A 13,243-nucleotide genomic window follows, 5' to 3' on the forward strand; every position below is an offset into this window, starting at 1 on the left:
AGAGCCCAAAAAGTACACAGAAATTAGCCAGCTGCAAAAAGTGGCAGGGTTGCCCTCTGGCAGAGAGAGGCAGCTGGAGAAGCAAGTAACTGTTTAAAGGACCAACACATACATTTTTATTTGCAGCCACTTACCGTGGTCTCCAGAGAAGGGTTGGGGAGAGTGGGCTGAAGACCCTGGGAAGAGACTGGGGAAGGAGGCTCTTGGGAGAGAACTGGGAAAGTAGCAGGCAGGATCTTGGTGTTGATTCATCCCCCATGTGGTAACAGCCATCTTGCTCAGGCAGAGACCACTCTCCCTGAACGGCACCACAGTCAAAGGACCCAATAGCCTCACCCTCAGGCAGAATTCGACCCCACCCTGTGCTCAGCCGCCTGCTGAGAGCAGAGTGGCAGCCACAGATAGTAGATCCCTCACTAAAGGGGGCACACAGAGGTCTGGCAACACTTGAGGAGGAATTGAGGAACTGAGGACACAGAGGCTTGGGGAGAGAATGGAGACAGTAGCCGGCGGGATGCCAGTGTGGACTCCTCCCCCGTATGCAGCAGTGTGAGAGGACTCAATAACCCCGCCCCCAAGGAGGGACTCCACCCTGCCTTCAGCTGTCTAAGGCCTGCTGAGTGCACAGTGATGAGATTAACAGGTGAAGGAGACACCCACTGACAGTAGATTACTGGAAATCTCGAACAGACTGCCTAAGGTCAGACAGGGACCACATCTGACATCATCAGAGGCATATCCAGAAAGTAAAAACAGTTGTCTCCAACCATGGAAGTCCACACCACAAAGTCAGGAAATCAAGACACATCAATTTAAGAATCAGAAGCATAAGAGAAGACTCTCACAAATAATGGGAAGACAAAGAAATATGCCCCACTCAAAGGGAAAGCAATCCCCAGAAAGAGAACTAAATGAAATAGAAGAAAGTAAACTATCAGATATTGCATTCCAAACGATGATTTTAAGGAAGCTGAATGAGCTCAGTGAACTCAGAGAGAATTACCAAAAACTACAGGGAAACTATGAGGAACTTACTGCAAACTATATCAGCATGGAAAAGGACACAGAAACTATCAATAAGTGACAAGAGGAAATGAAGAATAAAATTTCTGAATTGAAGAACACAGTAAAAGAATCAAAACCAGGCTACATGAAGCTGAGGACCGGATCAGAGCGCTGGAGGGCAAGGTAGAAAAAAGCTCCCAGAAAGAGCAATAGAATGCAAAAAGACTCAAAAAGAATGAAGAGACATTCAGAAAAATGCAGGACAACCTGAAAAGTAATAATATCCATATAATAGGGATACCAGAAGGAGAAGAGGATGAGGAAGGGATAGAGAACCTGTTTGAGAAAATAATGATGGAAAACTTCCCTAATTGGAGAGAAAAAGTCACACAAGTCCAGGAAGCACAGAGGGTCCCATTGAAGAGGAACCCAATGAGGCCCACTCCAAGACACATCATCATTAAAAAGGCAAATATCAAAAACAAACAGAGAATCCTTAAGCAAGCAAGGGAGAAAGAGGTAGTAACATAAGAGGGAGCCCTGATATGGCTAGCAGCTGACTTCTCATCAGAAACACTGTAGGCCAGAAGGGACTGGCAAGAAATATTCCAAGTTGTGAAAAGCAAAGGTCTGCAACCAAGACTGCTCTACCCAGCAAGGCTCTCAATTAAAATGGAAGGTGAAATAAGGAGTTTCCCAGACAAAAGAAGGCTAAAAGAATACACCTCCACCAAGCCAGCACTGCAAAATATGCTAAAGGGACTGCTTTAAGATGAAGAAAAAGTTTCTATGAATATCCAGTTCCTTTCAGAGTTGCCAATACTTGATATTACCAATATTTTTTTATACTCATTAATCTGATTGTGACAATGATGTTATTTTAATTATTACTTTACTATTTGTAGAAAGTAAACCTGTTTTTGTATATTTCTTGCCTACTTCTATTATTTTTAAAAAAGTTTTAAATGACTTTTTGGTATTCTGTATCCATTTATTGATTAAAAGTTTGTAGAACTTTTTTTTCCCTAAAAAATCAAAACAAAAAAAGAAAAAAAACACCAAACTGAAAACCTATTAATCATATTTTAGATGTGTTGAAAATACTTTCCTATTCTATTCCTTGTCCTTTAACTTTTTTAATATGTATACTACGATATAGCCTTAAATGTTTCATATAGTCACATTGTCAATATTTACTTTATAGCTTCTGAGTTTGAATATTTTACTTCAGGTCATGAAAAATATTAGTTCTATTTTCTCCTAAAACTCCTTAGATTCTACATTTTGATTTTTAACTCACCTGCGTATTTCTTGTATAATGTGTGAAATAAGGCTGTATGTTTATTTCCAGTAATAGTGGTCTATGCACTTTATGTTTTGAATAAGCCTAATTTTCCCCATTGATTTGAAATATCAACTTAATCATATATTATATTGTTAGATAGATATATACGTTTGTCTCTAGAATGTTCATTATACTTCATTGATCTAATTGATTATTTCTGTGCTGGTTCATGTTGGTTTAATTGCTGAGACTTTATCATGGTTTAATTTTTTAATTTATAATTAAATTTGACATTTAAAGGAATAAATAAAATCAATCTGCATTAAAGAAAGAAAGGAAGAAAGAAAGAAAGAAAGAGAGAGAGAAAGAGATGGAACTCCTACCTTTTGTGACAACATGGATGGAACTGGAGAATATTAAGCTAAGTGAAATAAGCCAGTTGATGAAAGACAATTACCATATGACCTCACCTATAGGTGGACTCTATTCAACAAAATAAACTAACGAACAGAATAAACCACAGGCATGGAAACATGGAACAGACTGAAAGTGACCAGAGGAAATGGGAAAGAGGACAATGGTGGAAAGAAGGGGAAGGAACTAGACAAAGAACGTGTATGAATGACCCATGGCCATGGACAGCAGAGTGGGAATTGACTGTGGGAGCGGGGGGTGGGGGTGGGATGGGTGGAGGGGGGTAAAGGGGTAAAAATTGAGACAACTGTAATAGAATAAATATGATTTATAATTAAAAATATGAAGAACTGTGACCTTTATTTGGTAACTTCCAGCATGCTGTTACCATGGCCTGAACCTAGCTATCCCAAAACATCCCAGAATGAGTAGGATGCACGACTCCTCCTTTGCTGCAAGCAGTTAGTGTTAACATGGTCCTCTTATCCCCAGCCGGGGCCTGGGCCAGGATCCTAGTAGGATTCAGAATGAGCAATGTCTACTGTATACAAGTGGCTGGTGGGAAATTGGAAGGGGCAGCGAGGAAGGAGTAATTGTCAAAGTACATCAAAAGTCCTCTTCAGTCATGCAACCCCTTCTAAATATTCCATAGGTATCCAGGTTCCCATTTGACCCTTACTACTCAAGACTGACAGATATCATATAAGGTATTATAAGGGTTAAATGAGAAAGTAGATATAAGGTACTTAACATAGTGCCTAGCACATGGTATGGACTCAATAAATGTTAACTATTATTATTCCTCCTCTGTAAAATAGAACTACTGATAGTGCCTACTCCCCAGGATCATTATGACTATTAAATGAGATGTCTATACATGTAAATGCTTAGCAAAGTGCCTAGAACATAATAAACACTCAAATGTTAGCTATTATTACCATTATCAGTAACATCAACAACAGCAGCAATGATGATATTGAATAGTTCAGGGAAGAAATAATAAGGGTTGAACTAAGGCAAAGAAATTAGGAAATGAAATGAGGGCATCATATACCTGAAATTTCACTCTGGAGCCCCAGCTGTAGGGATTAATGTATAGAGAAATAACCAGAGCCAGTAGTGGGCAGGCCAGGTTGATTGGTCACCAGACTGAGGCAAGTGAGGCCTTGGGAGGTGGCCCCTTTCAAGGCAGGCCCTGTCACCAGGGCTCAAGTCCCAGCTCTATTGATTAGGTAGGAATTGTCACTATGGTACCATATGGTTGCCTTACTTGATGTATTACTTGGGGAGGAGATGCAGGGCTCTCTGGCCTGTTGTCTTGGAGGAATGTCAGAAGTTAATACATAGCTGGCAGGGTTGCCAGCGGAGGTATAGGAGGGCCCAGTAACAGAACTTTATGCTGCATGGAGCCAGGCTTTATGGACAGTGATGTTGCCTCTTTTCTTTTTGGCATTTAGGGGGCAGGATAGGATTGACAAAGTGCCTATGATTGAAGAAAAACAAATCAGTGATTTGAAGGAGCATTTATGGTTAGGGAGAAGGTGCTTAAAATGTGGTGGTGGCGGCAGGATGAGTTTAGGGCATAAAAAGCTAAGGTGTTGAAATCCCAAGAAACAAGAAAAGCCACTGCAACATGGTGCATTTAATGAAGAGAAGAGAAACAGAGTCAAGTTTAACAAGTCAAAAGAGGCATAGAAACTTCAAATGGGATTTAAAGGAGAGCTTCGGCAGAAAGGGTGAGACTTTTGGATACAACTTTGTCCTTTTTAAGGAAGGCTTCTACTGAAGGTTGCATGCCAAAGGGCCTGAAATATGCTAATTATTGAATAATTTGTCAGTTTCTTCATCCAGACTTGCTCTTATTAAAAGAGCATTTGGTGCTTGCTTTGGCAGCATATATACTAAATTGGAACAATACAGAGAAGATCAGCATGGCTTCTGTGCATGGATGACACAACTCACAAATTCACAAATTTGTGAAGTGTTCCATATTTTGGGGAGAGACATAGCACATTTATCAAACACACAGAAAACAAATGTGAAGACCAAAAAAAATGTCCCAAACCAAAGAAAAACAGAAATCCCCAGAAAAAAATTAACAGAAATAGATGAAATGGAAGCAACCCAAATACCAGAAGCAGGGTTTAAAATAACGGTTATAAGAATGCTCGAGAACCTTAGGGGAAGAAAAATGATCTCAGTGAGAATTTATACAAAGTGATAGTAAGCATTAAAAAAGGACATAGAAATCATAAACAAGAACCAGAAATTAAGATTACAATATCTGAATAGAAGAATTCACTAGAAAGAATCAACAGCAAGTTAGATGAAGCAGAGGATCAAATCAGAAAATTAGAGGAAAGATAACAGTATCCACCCAAAGAGAAAATGAAAAAGAAAAGAGACTTAAGATGTAAACCAAGGAAAATCTAAGTCATCTCTGAGACAACATCAAGTGTAACAATATTTGAATCATAGGATTATCAGAAGGAAAAGAGAGTGAGCAAGTGATAGATAACTCGTTTGAAGAAATAATGGCAGAAAACTTCCCTAAACTGGTGAAGGAATAAGTCACACAAACTCAGGAAGTACAGAGTGTCCCAATCAAGATGAACCCCCAAAACCCACACCAAGACATATCATAATTAAAATGGCAAAGGGTAAAGACAAAGAGAGAATCTTAAAAGAAGCAAGAGAGACCATTACTTACTTACAAGGGAGCTCCCATAAGACTGTCAGTTGATTTCTCAACAGAAACACTTCAGGCCAGAAGTGACTGGCACGAAATATTCAAAGTGATTAAAAAATAAATAAATAAATGAAAGGACATGTGCTCTGGCTGGTGTGATTCAGTGAATTGAGTGCCAGCCTGCGATCCAAAGAGTTGCTGGTTCAATTCCCAGTCAGGGCACATGCCTGAGTTGTGGACCAGTTCTGTCCCCAGTAGGGGGTGTGTGAGAAGCAACAACACATTCATGATTCCTTCTCTTTCTCCTTCCCTTCTTCTCTCTCTAAAAATGAATAAATAAAGCCTTTAAAAAAAAAAGGACATGCAGCCAGCAAGGCTATCATTTAAAATTGAAGGCAGAGAGAGAGAGAGAGAGAGAGAGAGAGAGAGATTCCTAGACAAAAAGAAAAAAAAAAGCTAAAGGGGTTCATTACCACCAAACAAGCACTGCAAAAAATGTTAAACAGCGTGCTTTAAGAAAAAGAAATCTGTAGAGAGAGGAACATAAGAACAATAAAAATGGTAATAAATAAGTAATTATCCATAATACTCTAAATGTAAATGGATTAAATGCTCCAGTCAAAAGACATATGGTAGCTGAATGGATGAGAACACATGACCCTTATATATATTATCTACAAGAGATGCACCTCAAAATAAAATATTTCCACAGTCTGAAAGTGAAGGGGTGGAGAATATTCCCTACAATTGGAAACAAACAAACAAACAAAAAGCTTGGGTAGCAATACTTACATCTGAAAAATTAGATTTCCAAACAAAGGCATAATAACAGAGATGATCACTGCATAATCAAACAAGAGGCTATAGCCCTTGTAAGTATATATTTACTGAATAAATGAGCACATAAATATGTAAAGAAAATATTGGTGGACTTTAAGGAAGATATTGACAGTAATACAGTCATAGTAGGGGATTATAACACCCCACTGTCATCAATGGATGATTCTTCCAGGAAAAAAAAATCAACAAGGAAACAGCACTATTAAATGATGCACTAGATCAAATAGATTTAACTGATATTTACAGAACATTTCATCCCAAAGCAGTACAATACACATTCTTTTCAAGTGCACATGAATCATTCTCAAAGATAGACCATGTGGTAGGACACAAAATCAGTCTTAATAAATGAGATTGAAATCATATCAAACACTTTCTCAGATTACAATGGCATGAAACTAGAAATAAATCTCAATAAAAGGAGTCAAAAACATTCAAACACATGGGGGCTAAATAGCATGTTATTACATAATGAATGGGTTATCAATGAGATCAAAGAAGAAATAAAAAGTAACCTGGAAAAAAATGAAAATGAACATACCACAACCCCAAATCTCTGGAAAAGAGCAAAAGCAGTCCTGAGAGGGAAGTTCACAGCATTACAGGCATACCTCAAGAAGACAGAAAAATCTAAAAAAAAAAAAAAAAAAGTATTCAACATAGTCCTGAAAGTCCTAGCCACAGCAATCAGAAAAGGAAATAAAAGGCATCCAAATTTGAAAGGAGGAAGTAAAACTGTCATTATTTGCAGATGACATCATATTGTATATAGAAAGCCCTAAAGGACTCCACCAAAAAATTACTAGACCTAATAAATGAATTCAGCAAAGTAGCAGGGTACAAAATCAATACTCAGAAACTGATGGCATTCATAATGAACTATCTGAAAGAGAAACTAAGAAAACAATCCCATTTATTATTGCAACAACAACAAGAAAATAAGGTACCTAGAAATAAAATTAACCAAGGACATAAAAAACTACAGAACACTGAAGAAAGAAACTAAGGGAGATACAAATAAGTGGAAGCATATACTATGTTCATTAATGGAAAAAATTAACATCATTAAAGTGTCCATACTATCCAAAGCAACCTATAGATTCAGTGCAATTCCTATTAACAAACCAATGGCATATTTCACATATCTAGAACAAATATTCCAAAAATTTATTGGAAGCAAAAAAGGCCATGAATAGCCTCAGAAATCTTGAGAAAGAAGAACAAAGCTGTAGGTATCACAACACCTCATACCAAACTATACTATAAGGTCACTGTAATCAAAACAGCCAGCACTGGCATATGAACAGGCATGTCAATGGAACAGAACAGAGAGTCCAGAAATAAGCCCATGCATGTATGGTTAATTGATATTTGACAAAGGAGGCATGATCGTACAATGGAGCAAAGACAGTTTCTTCAATAAATGATATAGGGAAAACTGGACTGGTGCATGCAAAAAAAAAATGAAACTAGACCACCAACTTACACCATACACAAGAATAAACTCAAGATAGATAAAAGACTTAAATGTAAATCATGGAACCATAAAAATCCTAGAAGACAACATAGGCAGTAAAATCTCATATATTTTGTATAACAATATTTTTGCCCATCTATCTCCTAAGACAAGGGAAACAAAATTAAAAATAAATAAAGGGGACTACATCCAATTAAAAATCTGCACAGCTAAAGAAGTCATCATCAAAATGAAAAGGGAACCCACTGTATGGGAGAACATATTTGCCAATTATACATCTGATAAAGATTTAATGTCCAATATATACAAAGAAGTTATACAACTTAACACCAGGAAGACAAACAATCCAATTAAAAATGGGCAAAGGTCCTGAATAGACACTTTTCCAAAGAGGACATACAGGTGGCCAATAGACACATGAAAAAATGCTCAATGTTACTTATTATCAGAGAGACGAAAATTAAAACCACAATGAGATATCACCCTACAACTGCCAGAATGGCTACCATCAATAAATCAACAAACAAGTGTTGGTGAAGATGTGAAAAATGGGGAACCCTCATGCACTGTTAGTGGGAATGCAGAATGGTAAAGCCACTGTGGAAAATAGTATGGGGTTTCTTTTAAAAACTAAAAGTGGAACTCTCTTTTGACCCAGCAATTCCACTTCTGGAAATATATCCTAAGAATCCCAAATACCATAGCAAAATAATATGTGCACCTGTATGTTCATAGCACCATCATTTACAGTAGCTAAGATCTAAAATCAGCCTAAGTGCCCATCAGTAGATGGGTGGATAAAATGCTGTATTACATTTACACAATGGAGTACTAAGCAGCAGTAAAGAAGGGGGAAATCTTACTTTTTGTGACAGCATGGATGGACCTGGAGAACATTATGTTCAGTGAAATAAAGCAGTCAGTGAAAGACAAATACCATATGATCTCACTTACATATGGAATGTAATGAACAAAATAAACTAACAAACAAAATAGAAACAGGAGCATAGATACATGGAACAGATGGACAACTGTTAGAGAGGAGGAGGGACTAGATGAAAGAAGGTGAAGGATTAACCAAAGAACATACATATATGCATGACGCATGGACATGGACAATGGTATGGGGATTGCCTGAGGGAGGGAGGCTGGGAAGCGGTGGGCAAAGGAGGAAAAAGTGTGAACAACTCTAATAGCATAAACAATAAAATATAATAAAAATGATTTAAAAATAAAACAATTAAAAGAAAAGAAAAGGAAAAGAAAAGAAAAGAAAAAGAAAAGAAAAGAAACATTCTGCTCCCTACTCAGCTCTGCAGAAGCCAGCCCCAGGGAACTACGTCAAAAACCAGCCTCCCAAATGCAGCCTCGTATCACAGTTTTCTAAGCCAGAGTTACTGGGAGACCTGGACTTTACAATTTGGAAAATGGTTTCATTCCCTCAGGCCAGAAAGCCTAGGAGATCTTGCCTCCTGAAAGTTACCACAGGAAAGGGTTATGGCCTTCTATCAATCATCTAAGGAACTGATTAACAGATTTGTTGGGTTCACTCTTACAGTCTCAGATTCAGTTGGTTCAGATGGGTACTCAAACATGTTTTTGAAAATGACCACAAGTGACTGTGTCACAGAACAAGCTTTGATTTGGGAGACAAGTATGCCTTGTTGAAATTGAAACACTACAGTATAATCTATTCCTAACTCTGTCCTCATTCTATATGTGAGGAGTCTTGGGCTCAGAGACATTTAAGCACTTGTTCAAGATCACACAAATAATTAGTAACAAAACCAGAACTGGAATCCAGGCCTTCTGCCTTTCAATTCACCGTAAGCTCCATTTACCAAATCTGATTGCCTCTTAATGAGATGTTTCCCTTCTAGTTTAAGTATGGAGACAAATATCCCCTCCTGGTTCTAATCAGAGTTATAAAGCAATGACAATCCCTGGTTATGCTAAAAGCATCGAGCATAGTTTTAAAAAGAAAAGAAAATATCACCTTTCTCTTTATGACCATATACATAAGGTGAAATGTACCACATGATTTATGTGTACAAACCACAATTGTGGTTATAATGTTTCAGTTTTAAATTATTCAGTTGAAGAAGAGACACCATAGCTTTAAGATTGAACATTCATTAATTTAACTACCAAAGCCTTTTTCTTTCAAGGCAACAAGGATTAATAATTATATTATTTGGCCATCGGTTCTTCTATGAACTATCCTCATTCCAGCCCAAAGCCTTAAAAGAAAACAAAAACAAATATTGGATAGGTTCTAAAGCCATTTTCCAAATATCAAGATTTTGAGGAATGTAGAAAACCACAAATCATACTTGTCAATGGTTCAAATAATCCAAATTATTCCTTTGGGGACAATAACCCACCCATCTTCAAATAGTTTATAAACATCCCAGTGGCGAGCTGTGTAAGTACTATACTAGGTAAAGTGAACAATGGGTAAGTACAAAGGGCATTCTGAAATCTATCAAATTAGGAAGCTATACTTTAAAGACACCTATAACTATCCCCAGGGGAGAGAAGTTACTAAATTTTTAGCTAGAAAGTGTTGGGGTAGTGGACTATGTTAGGAGTCTTTTCCAGAAATGTCCAACTCTCAGAGCATTTCTCCTTTCCAGATGTGTTTTTTTCATCTGTAAAATGGATAGCAACTTACACCACTCTTCCATGCTCCCTCCACTGCTCTTCAACCCCAAGGGATTTTAAGGATGCTTCTGACTTTCTTCAGACAAAGGTAGTTCTTAAATCACACAAACAACCAATCCAGTTTCCATCTTCTCCTAATCTACAGAATCTACCCTTGGCCTAAAGCAAAAACCAAATCCCCCTTGACCATATCTGGATGTTTGCAGAAATGAGATACAAGACTAGGCAGAGTGAAGGGAAAAGCTACAACAGTACCTGTTTACCATTATTCCCTTTGCAGAGAGTGACATCACTGTTTATTTCTGTTACAATAACTTCTCATGGGAGGGCCTCAAACTTGTCCTCTTTGCAGGAAACCAAGTTGGATGGATAGAAGCTGACTTCTACTCAGAACTCAGCTTCTGGAAAATTCTGGAACCAATCTACCTGAACTCAGAGGTCAGTAAAGATACAGCAATAGCTTTCCCCCAAGTGTATTACATGGTAGATCTCAAAAGTTAGTTGTGTGTTGCTGCAGCTGCTGCCAGCAGAAATGACCCAAAATGGCCATTCATTTCACAGTGAATTTAGAGAGACTTGATGATGGAAAATGCTTTCGATGCACTTCTAGTTGGAAATTAATTAAAATGTATGTTTGCTTAAAAACTGAAGGTGAAGCATGTATTACATGTGTTTCATGTGCAGGTAGGGATTTATGTTCCAAGCATTTTGTAGTGCCAAATATGAATTCCTGACTAGCACTTGATTTAAGAAGCAAAACTTGAACTATCAGAAGATATCAAGAGGAGGAGCAGAATGTACTTTTATATACTGTGATTGGAGTGAAAATTGGTAAAAACACATTACAGAGCAATTTGGCAATATTTAGAAAAAAATAACTGAACAAATTCAGTCATAAGAATTCCTCTTAAGGAAATAATTAACCAAATCCATATTATCTAGTCCAAGATGTTCACTGTGACATTGAGTACTCATAAAAGCATAGAGTGACAATTATGATTTTTTTAAAATTTCAACATTTTTGTACAATAAAAGACGTTAAAAGTTAAAATATAAACAATAAACAACAAACTTTTTGCAACATAGATAACAGTTAAATAGTTACTTTCTGAAACAGTTCTCAAAACTAGAAAGAACAACTCAATAGAAAAATCAGACAAAGAATATGAAATGGAAACACAGAAGAAGAAATACAGATGGCCAATAAACATATAAAAAGATGTTGAGCCTCACCAGTACTCAAAAATACAAAGGAAATCTTTTTTCACCTATCACATTTGTCAAAGTTCAAAAAGAACAATAATATCTAAAACTGGTGAGTAAGAGCATGGAGAAATGGACAGTATTGGTGTTAATGTAAGTTGCTGTTGTCTTCTTGAAAGGCTCTATTAAAATCAAAGATGGACAAACTGAATGCTGAACCAGCAATTTTATGACTATGAATTTACACTATATAAACACTTGCAATAGTATGCAGAGATGCATGTAAAAGGAGGTATCTTGGACCAATATTTAATAATTTTAATAATTAGAAATAATGTAAAAATTCATCAATAAAGGTTGGAATAAACAAATCATGTCACAATTTTATTTTTTCAAATGAAATAACTAGATGTATGCTGGCAGTAAAATACCTCCTGACAAATAGTTCAGTGAAAAGCATGCTGTAGAACAGTATGTGAATCATTGGCCATGACTTTCATTATTTTATGAATATGAATGTATGAATATTCATAAAAACATGCACAAAATGATACATACCAAATTGAACATAATGGGGGTCAGTAGCAGAGAATCTAGGAACATTCTACTTCATATTTCTATTTTTACAAGCACATATTATTTTGATCATAAAAATGCTTTTCTTAAACAAGAAGTGAGGCAAACTATGCCATTCCCCCACAATATCCAGCTTCCACTCTCAGCCTCTAAAAATGTCCTCTTCAAGGACATGGTGTTCCAGCATCTAAGACAATTTCTAATACCCCAAGCCATGAGGTGTTGCTATTTAAAACTTAAACTAGGGGAAGGAATGCTGGAAAGAAGTGGAAGGGTTGTCATTTTCTTTTAGAACAGTTTCATTTCATGCAATTATAGTGCAATTAACACCCTCTCTAGAATGACCTTTTTCTCCCATCCATTCAAATATCCCACCATTCTTCCTGTTATGCCTTATTTCCTCTCATCTCTTTCATAAATTTGGGAGAAGGAGAAATGGATAGTCCATTTCAATTCCTTTTCTGTTTTTACCTGAAGTCCAGGAGTCAGTCCCACTTTCTTATCCTAAAGAAATTCCACCCTAACTTGTCTTCCCCCAGTCTATTTGGCACAAGGCTCACCCCAGTATTTCCAACTCTCTACAAGTTAAGGTTTACAATTCCAGCTCTGGGAATCTTAGGGAGCACATACAATTGACCCTAGTCTGTGTGTCAACACCAAGAGCCAGCAGATTAGGAGCCCTGGATGGTCCTGAAATTACATGCTCATGTTAGTGGATGAGATGCACTTCTTTGGGAAGTGCATCAATAGCTTTCATTGACCCTCAGGGAGGCCCTTGGACCACAAAAATGTTAATAACCACCAGAGTTGAGGAACTGAGATAATTGATTCACACACAGAGTATTTAGGAAGAACACCCAGAACTCAGGTTCCCAGCTGGTTGCTTGGCTTGGTGATTCAGATGACCACATACTGAAGAATGGAGAGCACGGAGTGGGGAAGCATGGACTTTTAGAATGCTACTAGAAGAAACCTGTGCATCTGATAAAACTGCCACATAGTGACCACAAAAAACAGGACTGGAAGTGCCCTCCAAGTCCCACTCAATGAGCCAACTCACACTCTCCTGAAGACAAGAAGATAGTTAGGT

The 13,243-nt window shown here is 37.4% G+C and overlaps 1 pseudogene; it reads left to right on the forward strand.

Annotated features, from left to right (window-relative positions):
• Positions 1–4,581: 4,581 nt before the first annotated feature.
• LOC129076265 (uncharacterized) lies at positions 4,582–4,682 on the forward strand (annotated as a pseudogene).
• Positions 4,683–13,243: the final 8,561 nt, after the last annotated feature.

Source organism: Pteronotus mesoamericanus, unplaced genomic scaffold (assembly GCF_021234165.1).
Source record: "Pteronotus mesoamericanus isolate MK-2021 breed Mesoamerican mustached bat unplaced genomic scaffold, CSHL_Meso_final contig_58, whole genome shotgun sequence".
Classification (NCBI taxonomy): Eukaryota; Metazoa; Chordata; class Mammalia; order Chiroptera; family Mormoopidae; genus Pteronotus; species Pteronotus mesoamericanus.